Raw genomic sequence first — 13,074 nt, forward strand, 5'->3', positions numbered from 1 at the left:
CTATAAAAACAGACAGAGGATAGGTGTGTGCGCTTGTAGCAATGAGCCTGCATATGTCTGTGAGATATAAAAGCTTCCACATTTTCTTTTTGTTTTTTTCTCGCTTGCTGTGTTGCTAACACATACACAGACACACTTTTATACACATACACCTGGCAGCAGATGGTCCCAACACGTTTGATAGGGGAACCTTATTATTTGTCCCCTGGGTATTTTAGCTGGTCTGGTTTTCCGCTGTAGTCAAAGTGATTATGTGATCTTACTTTTATTACGCAGCTTTGTCCTAATACAAAGCACCCTCAAAGGATTCTGGGTAAATGTGTTTGTATGTGAGCCTTCTTATACCTCTGCCATTTCCTTACTTTGTGTCTGTCATTCTTTTTTCTCTGCCAATCCAATTTTTGCTCATCCCCAGTTTGCTTGCCGCCTATCTTCAACAAACACATGTAAGTACACCTACACACTGGGACTGCATATTCTAACAGGCACACACCATCACCATTTACTGTCCTGAGGATGGTGGATGGCAGAAGTAGCTCAGCATGTGGCAGCAGCCGGATAAGCCGATGTAGAGGAGCTATTCTGGTTAACGAGCTGCAAAAAAACATCTGTGTTAGAAGGTGCGTTCGTTTGAGAGAGAAAACAAAGAATAACAGTGAAAAACTTAATCTCGGATTGCCTATTCTGAAACTGTCCATGCTACCGTGTCTATATTTGCTCGTTTTAGTTTTGTTTTTCGCACAAAAGCTGGACCAAGACACATACCGTCCCCCTGCTTGTTGTATCTCCACTGGGGAGTTGGAGCTTTCCATTTAAGCTTCAGGGGTTTTCCTGACTCAAAAGAGGTCTTTGTAGGGGTAACCGAGGTGCTAAGGATGATTTGTCCACAAAGAAAAAAAGCCAGAAGTCTATGCATAGTCCTGTATTTTGCTAGATTAAATTAGACTTCAGTCTTAAAACATACTGGTTAAATTATTTTTATTACACTTCCAGTGAGTCTTTTTTTTCTTCTTTTTTGGGGGGCAGGCCAAAACCTGACTGGTGGGCATAAACATGTGTGGAAGAAACAGAGTTCACAACTGTAACAACAGTCCAAGCATCCATAAAAACCACCACGCAGTTCTGATCAGTTTTGGTTACCTGTTTTTTTGTATTCACTGCACAGCAGTAGTGTGATCCCAAACATACAGCTGGTGTGGAGCGAACAAAAAACATGCAACCTGCAAACTTGGGTAGGATTAGCATTACCACAGAGTAAAAGCTGTGAAAAAAGCATGTTTTCAGATCCATGAAAAGGGTATCTCCTCCCTCTTTGAAAAATCCAAAATCTATCAGTATGCATCACTAGTTGAAAGTTTCCATAAGGATTCTTCATTATATTGACAAATCTACGGTTGATGTCAAAGGTTTTAGCAATAGCAAAACTCTACATGAAGACTGAAACAAAGTGCATGCAAAAACAGACTTTGCCACTGCCAAAACATTTGACCATTACTGTTGTTTCTGTTGTTAGAATCATAGACAGTACAATTGGAGAAATGAAGCCAATATGAAAGTGCAATCTGTCCACCAGGTAACAATAGCTGCGGCTGCAAAAAGACTTCCAGGCCTATAGAAGTCTATGGGAAAACTTTAGCTCTGTGAATAAGTTTCTGTAGATTTCATTGTCTTACCTTACAATTTGAAGACCATTTTTTTCAGATTGGTGAACATCTGTCCAGCTTTACTTCTAAGAAACTATGCCGCTCTAAGATGTTCTTCTTATACCCAGTCATGTTATGTCCTGTTGTCACTTAACATAATTCACTTCAAAATGTTCCTCGTGCTGGGTTTTTTTAGTACCACATCATGGAATCTATTTCAGGATTTCTTGCTGCCATCAACTTTACAGCTGAAACTTGTTTTCTATTTATTATTTATTTATTATTGTGAATAAATTATGAGTTAGCAATTTCAATCAGTGCATTCTGTTTTCATTTCTGTTATATACAGCATCTCAAACACATCTCAACAATACTTAAGTACAAAACTGCACTTAAGGACTGTACACAAGTAGATGTTACAACTGGCCACTGGATGTGTGCTTGTATTTTGTTTTTTGTTTTTCATTTACATTGTAGGCAGGCTATTCTGTCTTCCTTCAAACTAATATTGGACAGTCACAGGCATGAACTGTAATCAGGATTTTATTAGACTCATCTGGTACAACATGACATGCAATGAACCTGCAACATGGCTGTTATTGTGCACTACTGAAGGGCCTCAAGGTAAGACATGGTTAAAATGAGGCAGTTAAACCACCTGGTTATAGGGAAAATAGGCAATAATAGCTGAGTCTGAATGGGATGCATTACACACCAATCCATTCTTTTTTTTTTAAAGAACAAGCTGCTTCCTGCATTGCCAATGAATATTGACATTTGATATAATGTACTAGGTTGAAGACATTCCTAACCTTGGACCATAGCTTCAAAATCTTGCAGGGGTTTTTGGTGCTGCCTGCGGTTCCAAGCATCTCATAATATAACTATCACATCCTAATCATAGGGAAAAAAGACAGACAGGTAACACTGCTACAGTTCACTGCAGCAACACTGGTGTGCAGTATATTCATTACAGGGGTGATAAAACAAAAAACAAAAAAACCCAGAGCCAGTGCAGAAAGACCACCGTGTTCTCTGTCCTGATTGTTTCATTTCTTCTACTTCTCCACTACGCTTTCTCCTTTCATTCCAGCTTACAATTAAATCCCAAACCATTTCACATCACCTGTTCTTCTATCGTACTCTCTCCTCCCTTCCCCTCTCTCCACATCTCTTCTGTCACAGCAGCGATGATTATGACTAGTGAGCATAATGCATAGCCATGAATAGGACTGTCCGGCTGATTGTGATGTATAGTTTTTCATTACGGCTCCCCAGCCCTCGTCATTAGGCACAGGGTGAATGGGCGGAGTTGGCAAAGGAGAGGGGGTGAATGGTGGTAGTGGTGGTGGGGTATCTATTTATCCACTAATTTGTAAGAAAAAAAACCTCTCCCTCCCTGTATGATGGCAATCAGGGGACAAGGTAATCGTCTGCATGTGCAAGAGGCCCTGACGGCCAGCACCTGATGAAGAGCTATGTGGTGTCGCGAATTATGTGAAAGAGGGGACCAGAAAACACAGCTAGGGAGGAAGAGGATGCATGTACATTGCGCACTTTAAAAAATATCCATCTTATTTTATATAAGTAAGTGAGAAAAGCTGCCAAGGGGGTAAGGTAATTCCACTTTGAAATCAAAATGAATTTTCTTGGAAGAAGTAGTCTACCTTACTCCAACTTATTTCAGTGGCAGCCATTCGGCTACACTGAGGACAAGTGAAAGTGAGCGCAAATGACTGAACAAAATGACTTGTTCACTGGATTTAAGGCCACTTTGTGCTGGATCCTCTTAACACTTTCTTGGGAAAAGAAAGTGCTTCTTAGTTTTCTTTTGAGAAGTGCCAGTCTCTTAAGGAACCACTCCAATAATTTCAGAAAATTCTTTCATTAGCAGTTAACAGACCAAGGAACAGATATCAACTCCTTCTGCTTTAAAAATGTATTGCAAAGGTTTTAGAATTCAGACTAAGCAAATCTAAAAAACTGTATTAACAAGATGGCTTAAAATTAAACAATAACAGTTTCGCCAAAAACCTTGAACATCCGACAAGCTGCACGCAGAGCTTAGATCACTACATGTCAAGACACAGTGCTTTGGTTTCTATTTATAAATGTTAAAGACAAAACTGACAATGAGAGACGTCATAAAGCAGACAGACATCAGTGAAGGACATTTGATTATAAAACATATTAAGAAGAGTTTCTTAATGCCAAAGATAGTGCTGTCCCACCTTATCTGTGAAAGAGCCAATCACCTGCTTTATATGAGAGATGGAGCGAAAAACGGAGCCTGGACATGTTGTTGCTCGAATCATCACGGTGTAAAAAATTGTGTTTACTGTAAATATCAGCTTTCTTGGTTACTCTACATGAAAGAGCATCACAGTTGTTCAAGTACTCTGACACAGTGAGCAAGAGACAAGGACTGAATCTGCTCTCAGAACGAAATAATGCAACAATGTTGTGCAGATCCATAGCAGAAGTATACATTGCTGGGAAAGTGTGTATATATATATATATATATATATATATACAGTGGGGCAAAAAAGTATTTAGTCAGCCACCGATTGTGCAAGTTCCCCCACTTAAAATGATGACAGAGGTCAGTAATTTGCACCAGAGGTACACTTCAACTGTGAGAGACAGAATGTGAAAAAAAAATCCATGAATTCACATGGTAGGATTTGTAAAGAATTTATTCGTAAATCAGGGTGGAAAATAAGTATTTGGTCAATAACAAAAATACAACTCAATACTTTGTAACATAACCTTTGTTGGCAATAACAGAGGTCAAACGTTTACTATAGGTCTTTACCAGGTTTGCACACACAGTAGCTGGTATTTTGGCCCATTCATCCATGCAGATCTTCTCAAGAGCAGTGATGTTTTGGGGCTGTCGCCGAGCAACACGGACTTTCAACTCCCGCCACAGATTTTCTATGGGGTTGAGGTCTGGAGACTGGCTAGGCCACTCCAGGACTTTCAAATGCTTCTTACGGAGCCACTCCTTTGTTGCCCGGGCGGTGTTTTGGATCATTGTCATGTTGGAAGACCCAGCCTCGTTTCATCTTCAAAGTTCTCACTGATGGAAGGAGGTTTTGGCTCAAAATCTCACGATACTTGGCCCCATTCATTCTGTCCTTAACACGGATCAGTCGTCCTGTCCCCTTGGCAGAAAAACAGCCCCATAGCATGATGTTTCCACCCCCATGCTTCACAGTAGGTATGGTGTTCTTGGGATGCAACTCAGTATTCTTCTTCCTCCAAACACGACGAGTTGAGTTTATACCAAAAAGTTCTACTTTGGTTTCATCTGACCACATGACATTCTCCCAATCCTCTGCTGTATCATCCATGTGCTCTCTGGCAAACTTCAGACGGGCCTGGACATGCACTGGCTTCAGCAGCGGAACACGTCTGGCACTGCGGGATTTGATTCCCTGCCGTTGTAGTGTGTTACTGATGGTGACCTTTGTTACTTTGGTCCCAGCTCTCTGCAGGTCATTCACCAGGTCCCCCCGTGTGGTTCTGGGATCTTTGCTCACCGTTCTCATGATCATTTTGACCCCACGGGATGAGATCTTGCGTGGAGCCCCAAAACGAGGGAGATTATAAGTGGTCTTGTATGTCTTCCATTTTCTGATGATTGCTCCCACAGTTGATTTTTTCACACCAAGCTGCTTGCCTATTGTAGATTCACTCTTCCCAGTCTGGTGCAGGTCTACAATTCTTTTCCTGGTGTCCTTCGAAAGCTCTTTGGTCTTGGCCATGGCGGAGTTTGGAGTCTGACTGGTTAAGGCTGTGGACAGGTGTCTTTTATACAGATGATGAGGTCAAACAGGTGCCATTCATACAGGTAACGAGTGGGGGACAGAAAAGCTTCTTACAGAAGACGTTACAGGTCTGTGAGAGCCAGGGATTTTCCTTGTTTGAGGTGACCAAATACTTATTTTCCACCCTGATTTACGAATAAATTCTTTACAAATCCTACCATGTGAATTCATGGATTTTTTTTTCACATTCTGTCTCTCACAGTTGAAGTGTACCTCTGGTGCAAATTACTGACCTCTGTCATCATTTTAAGTGGGGGAACTTGCACAATCGGTGGCTGACTAAATACTTTTTTGCCCCACTGTATATATATATATAGGAATACATTTATGTAAGCACAAAAAGTCAACATGGCAGTAGCAACACTAAACTGTATTCACATGCTCATTCTCTGAGCTAATGCTAGCCAAACTCTACAAACTAATTTCTGTTTACCTTAGAAAGAGGTACTAGGACCCCTGCTTTAAGGTTTTATGTTGAGCTAAACTAATTTTCTCCTGTTTCAACCTCCATATATAGCATGAGAGTTACATTAATCCTGATATTTGACTTTCACAACAAGAAAAAAGAAACAAGCAAACGTATGTAACATACTTAATTGAGACATATCAGTTTGTATAATTATACAACAGCTTGTATAAAGTTTGTGTAATTTAGTATATATTGAGTCTTCCAATTGGATCTTTTAGTAAAAAAACTGAATAAGGAATGAAAATATTTTCTTTTGTAGTTCAAGAAAAATGCAACTTTCATGTCATAAACTGGCTATTTAACCGGAGCGTATTTGCACATTTAGCAGACTCAATGGCAATCTGCCACTCTGATGCTGATGCCCGCTCCTCCCAGTCTAACCATGTCTGGCAATTAATAACCATTTGGTGTAAATGCCATACGGCATAAAGAGAGTAGGCTGCTGTGATTGGTTTCTGATGACTATGTAGCTATCCACATACTTCCATGTGAGGGAGTGGGATAACACCCAGACGTTGCCAGGGGGTCTAAAAAAAACCAAGTGTATATGTCATCAAAGGTGGAGATGCAGACTACTAGGTGAAAAATGATTTAATGAGAAGGGTGGAATCATGGTTTTCTCATTAACGTTTTCACACACACACACGCGCACACACACACACACACACACACACACATGCGCACACACGCACACACACACGGAAACACTGTGATCAAAGTTTTTATTATTTGATTGATGGTGATTAAAAATATACATATAATATTACCAAAAAGAGCTTGGCAGTCAAAATGCTTAAACAACAGGACAGATCAGTAAATCAAGTAGTTGATTTCAGCAAGAGGACTTTAAATCAAGAGTTTTAAACTTGCCTTTGGTTAACTCTTTTTATGATGCTCTGGTAATTTTGTTGTTGCTGGTAGTTTTGTTATTGTTTTTGGAGGAAAACACGAACACGGTGTACAGTCGAGTCTTAATAGCTTACTTACAACTGGGCTCGTCAGGCACTCTTCTTGGCTGCAGTGGTTATTATTATATTTACATGCTTCCAGCTCCCGTTTTTGCTCGATGACAGCTCGTACTTTTCCTTTTTCTCCCTCCCTCGCTCACAGACACATAACGTGTATGGCAGTCCATTCTCCCTGCAGCACGGACTACACTGCCTATGATGCTACATTCTTTAGAACTATACCTGTAGCATTCTGCCTATTAGCTTAGCACAACAACAACAAAAAGGCCTCTCTCACCCAGGAAACACGCAGAGAGAGAGAGAGCGTCACCCTGTAACCATGGCAACCGTAACGCTGCCACCTGGAACAACAGAACGTAGCTGTCAAACAAAACCCAAACAGTCCTGACCCGCCACAATATGAAACAGGGAAGTACCGCCGTGTAATCCATTTATTTCAACAAAGTAACTGTATTCTAAATACCACCTTTTTAAACAGTAACTGTAACGGAATACAGTTACTCATATTTTGTATTTTAAATATGTAACGGCGGTACATGTATTCCGTTACTCCCCAACACTGCTAACGAATTAATTAACTACAGGTTTTCTTGACATGAGTTGATAAACAGGAAAAATCGATAAAACAATCAAGAGCGTCACAGCTGAACATTACACCACGTGTTTCCGAACTAGTATTGTTGCTCTGCTTGAAAAGTTGCTTGTATGTCATCATTCCTCTGTACAGCTGTGTCCTAGCAAGTCTGCATCAGTAATCATCAGCTGAGTGTCTAAAGCAAGCCTGATTATGTTGTTTTGCCTGTACAGGAAGTTTGATAGCGTGACACAGAGAGACGGTCACAGCTGTGTGTGATCTGGACAAAAACACTGCAGAGACATGACAAAGGAAGCACATGGTTTGCACACGCAAACAAAAAAAACAAGCAGGATGTCAACATGTTGTCATTAGTTGGAAACTTACCAAAGGCCATAAACACAACATTATTTTATTTTATTTTGTCCTTACATGGACACATCATGCTTTGCCCAGTAGAAGTTGTTACAGGGAAGATAGAAGATAAACAGATCCTGTGATTGTCAAACACCAAGGCCAGATGCACTCTGATGAGAATAAATATAACAATCTAACTTTACTTTGTACGTCTTTGATTGTAGCTATTTCACAAATAGGTTATGAAGCTGATTATTGTCACCAAAACATATGAACAAATGAATGAGAATGAATTGGCTTGGTTGTCTGCACATTAGACTGCAAGCACCGGCCTGTTATTAGGATACAATGTGTAATAAAACATCAGCTTTGCTCTAAAAATGTTGCCCTACACTGTTGGAATGGCCAGGCTGGTGCTCAGGAATCTATTAGCCTCTGTGTAAATGGCTTGTTGCTTTTACACACCCTGGCTCTGGAGTGCTGCCATTCGCTTTGTAATTAGTGCTGCATTTCTGCCAAAGAACTGCTGGCTCACCCTGCATATGTACTCCCTCACACAAACACACACACACTCAACAATTAGTGTGTTTTACCTGATAATGAAATTATGTAAATGACAGAAGAGTCCAGGAGATGCTTGCTTATTCAATTCAAACAAGTTCAGGCCCCATTACCATATTTTGAAACATCTGACTTAATTAGGAGGACGAGGAGGGTCCGGGACCTGGGGAGAGGAATGAGAGAGATGAGAGAGACAAAGACTTTTAACGCCATCCATTCGCCTCATAAAGAGGTTATTAAGAGTCGGTGCTGAAGATGGCCACTAATGATGTGTTGGGGAAATTAGGCCGATCAAACATTAAAAGCCGAGGCCTCCTCCTGTGGGCAGAGAAGCAGCCAAATGGGTCAATTAGAGAGGTATTATTTCTCCCTTTCTCGCTCCCTCTCTTAAGAAAGGGAAAACAAGTGGAAGCTCATCTGCATAAAGTGTTTATCAAGACAGACGTGTCCACTTCAGGGTGATCACACTGAAATACCTCATCCTGCTAGATGCAAATGAAGGGGAGGGGGCAAAGCTGGGTATGTGTGCATCTCGGCATGAACGGGGTTGTCTTAATTAACAGGATAATTTCTTCTTTGAACGTGTTCTTGCCTGTGTTTGTGTCCTTTTGGCCCCAAGCAAGCGCTGTATTACCATTTACCTATTGCAGAAAAGACTTGTTCATGCAGAGTTTACATGCAGCAGGATGTGAAAGCAAGTGGGCAATAGAAGGGGGGGGGGGGGGAGTGCTATTAGTGATCCTCAATCAAGAAGTAATTCAGTATCAGCTGCATAATGCCCTGGTCATAAATTAGAATAACCGAATTAACGTGCAAAGCACTTGAAATTGCTTAAAATAAAGCAAAGGCATACATCATTTGCGGATGGGACGAGTAATGTTCCTGGCAGTGCATCTACTATCAATAAATTGTCATTTTTATTTCTTTTCTACTCTGTTTTTATATCACCTGACTGTGGCATTCTTGCAGTTAATTGCTGCATTAAACTGAGTTAATTTTTGATGTCCATGAGGAGATAAAGTGTACAATCTGCTTTGTTATGGGTTGTACACTTTTTGTTTTACATTGAAGTCCTGTCTCTCTGTGGGTACTTTGTTAATTTCCTTACTTGTGTTTGAAATTGAAGAGGATGAGTGCTGTGTGTGGGTGGAAGATGGGGAAGTGCTGAGGAGAAACTATAATTCTTGCGCAGGGTTTGAAATAAATTAGCTTCTAGCCATTCAGGGTTAGGCTAACATATTAGAATTTTCCATCTGCTTGCTCTAAATCTTCTGTGACTCCGCTCAGCACAAAGGGCAAGCTGCTCATCTCTCAACTCACTGGACAGGTTGCATTACTGAGCAATATACCTTTATTTCCCCCATTTAATCCGCAGCACAGAGGAGACCAGTGTGCATTTGGAGGTAATAAGACACAGAGTCATGTATGTGTGCAATTAAACATTGGGTAATGCACACACAGCCATGCGCGATCCGCACACAAGAAGGAATGACTACACACGAGTGCACCTCCATCAGGTGCCATTTTTAATCAGCTGATAAGGTCTTTGTGTTTACCCACTGCTTTGTGTTACAGAAAGAGGTGTCAAAACAGGGTTGACACATCTGAAACACTTAGCAAAAACCACCCAGACACCCAACACACGCGTCACTCTTGCTCTTCAAGTAGCTGGTGTCTCGTCTGTCTCTGCCTGCGCATCAGTAATCAACCTTGATGCTCGGTGCTGTTGTGGCCATTGATTTTTCTGTTCCACATGTGGGTGAAAATTGCACTTTAAGTTACCCTGAGTGTTAAATTAATAATGAAACCGCAAGAGTGCCCTCTCCTGACTTTCAATTAACACCATCAGGATTAGAGGGGATGGATGGAAAAATGGCAGAGAGGAGAGAAAGAGGAGAGAGAAGGACTATTCATGACACCCACTCTCAAGGTCTGAGTTTCGATCGTTTCGGTGTCGTCTCCTCATGTTGGAGTTAAAAGAAAGGGTCAAGCTTTTCAGAAGTTTTTGTAGTTTAATTGGGAAAACCCTATTTCACAAGAAATTTAGCTATTCTTGCTTCTAGGGGGGAAGGACCAAAGAAATAAATGAAAGGAGCAAAACTGGAGAATAGGAAAACAAATATGGAGGTAAATAAGTTAACTAGGAGGGAAAGAGAATGATTTACTCAAAATAAAGAGATATGGTGAGTCTTTCTCAGATTAAACAGCTTTCACCTAAAGCAAACTGTGCTGTGTCAAACTGAGGAATCCCTATGGTGTCTCCAGTCATGCTGTCCAGTCAAGCAGACACGTGTCCACAGGAAGCCAGAGGAAGCTCGCACACAGATAACAAGGCAAAGCCAGAGGACACAGGTGGCTGTTAGCAGCTATCCCTACTTGGGACAAACACAAACACACACACGCACACACACACACATACAAACACACACACACTGCCAGTTCATTGTGACCCTCCTTTCCTGTCTTCCAGTCTGGGGAAGCAGCTGCCTGATAGAGCTCTATATAAAGAAAGTGAGAACATACAGGATTCTGCTCAGCCAGTAATTCTGAAGTCAAACACTCCTCGTGCAACAATACTGTCACAAGTGCTCAGTAGGCATCCAGGCATGTAGAGAAACGGACAACTTAGCCAACCAGATTGTGCATCAGCCAATCAAAACATCATGGAGTTTATTTCATATAACTTGACTTACATCCTATATCCTGAACAGCCCTAATGAGGTCACTTCTTCTTTTTGTTGTCCTTGAAGTTCCTGGTTTCTTAGGTCATTCACGCAGGGTGCACTTAGGACAATAAAACACTGCACTTATAACTAAAATTACTTAACTTACATCAGTAGGATGAGGTGACCAAACAGTGTTGAGCAAAATAAACCACAAAATATATCTTGATATTATTAGGCTGAACAGCAACAGCTGAATTGTCACAAGCACGAATCCTAAATTCTGCTTTTAAATGAATACAAAGAGCACTTAAATCCATGTTACATGCAGAATTGCATTCTGTTTCATATATATTAACACAAAGGAAATGTTCATTTGTTTGGAATTTCATATTTATTGATTTTATCTAACTTCCAAAGACAGTTTAGTTTTGCGAGTTATGCTAGGAAAATTGAACGACGCGCTGTCAACAGACTGTTCTCTCCTTTATTCAGGTGCTTCCTTTATTTCCTTTACGTTGGAGGTTTACCTGAGTCTCACAGTGTTTTCAGGAAGTGCTGTGTTGTGATGACTGGCTGTGATGCTGCAGGTGTTGGAACAGTGACACACACACACACACAACACACACATAAAGACAGTATAGTCTGGCCTCAGACATCTGCCTATCTCTACAGTCTTCCTCTTCCTTATTTTGCACACCATAATGCCAGGTGCAGTAAATGTGCGTGTGTGTGTGTGTGTGTGTGTGTGCGCGCGTGTGTGTGTGTGTGCGTACACTGTTGCTCTCTTAATGTACTCCACAGCCCAGTGTGTTCAGATCATCCTGGCTAATAACTTCCTGTTTCCTGTTTCTGACTCTGCTACTTCCTGCCCACTGAGCCACATGGATTCATGCCCCAAGAAAACATGACAGAGGTATCTACCACAGATTTACACAATACATCTTCGACCTTTACCATTTGTGCATCTGCACTGAACACACATCCTCGTGTTATTGTAGATGACTTATAGACAAAGACCCTGAAAGTTCATTCAAATGAGGATATTACACGCACTTACTGTGTTACATTGTAACAATCCAAAAATATACATGTACGTCACACAACAGCAAAGAAGTAAACATGTGTTCCATTCTCCAAAGCACACACTGTCGAATGATAATAAAAAGGCTGGTAAAAGACTTAAAGCAAAAGATTCACAACAAACAAAAATACAACAAAAACAACAACAACAATTCATATGGCAGCATGTGAGTTAAACTGAAAAACAAGTCTAAGAAGTACTGATTAGTAATTAGGAGAGTCCTTGCAAATCTGCTTGTTAATTTAATGTATCATTTGAATGGGGAAGAAACAGGAACATGGAGAACTAATCATATAGAGTACAAGACCAATAAGGCCTATAAACACAACAAAGGAAGTTGGGGGGATGCAGTAAACAACTCTTTCCACTATTTAAGTAAATGCTAACCAGATATTACCAACTCCCCACCCAGAGATCAGTTCACAATAATCAAACTGCAAGATGTCAAAAGATTGCATTCAATAAAACCAACCGGGTAAGAGATGTGATGCAAGAAATAAATGTTTATTTGGCAAACACTTGTAATGTTTGTGTCCAAGCCCTTAACTAGATGAGAGTAGTTTGCTTTACAAGTGGTGCATAGTTATATATATGCACAAAAAACATGACTTCCACATATTGTGTGACGCAGCTGCATCATAAGATGAGTGAATCAGCATTGTTCACTGTTGCTCTACTGTCCAGTTGTTTGATGTTGATAAAGAAACAGAGCCTGAGTACCTCACAGGATGTTTACAACACCTGTGTCCCACTGTAACCTCACCCAGTGCTCAAACTCTCCACTCAGCTCCCTCTTCCTCCTCTACTTTGCCCTCCTCACTGCCTGTTCCCTGCCCATCCTCCTCCTGATTTCCTCCCTTTCTCCACCCATCACTTGCCCTATCTGCCCGGCCCCTGTCAGACTGCATTATTCAGCTTGTTA

The sequence above is a fragment of the Neolamprologus brichardi genome, chromosome 18, assembly GCF_056152115.1.
Source record: "Neolamprologus brichardi isolate AB-2024 chromosome 18, ASM5615211v1, whole genome shotgun sequence".
Lineage (NCBI taxonomy): Eukaryota > Metazoa > Chordata > Actinopteri > Cichliformes > Cichlidae > Neolamprologus > Neolamprologus brichardi.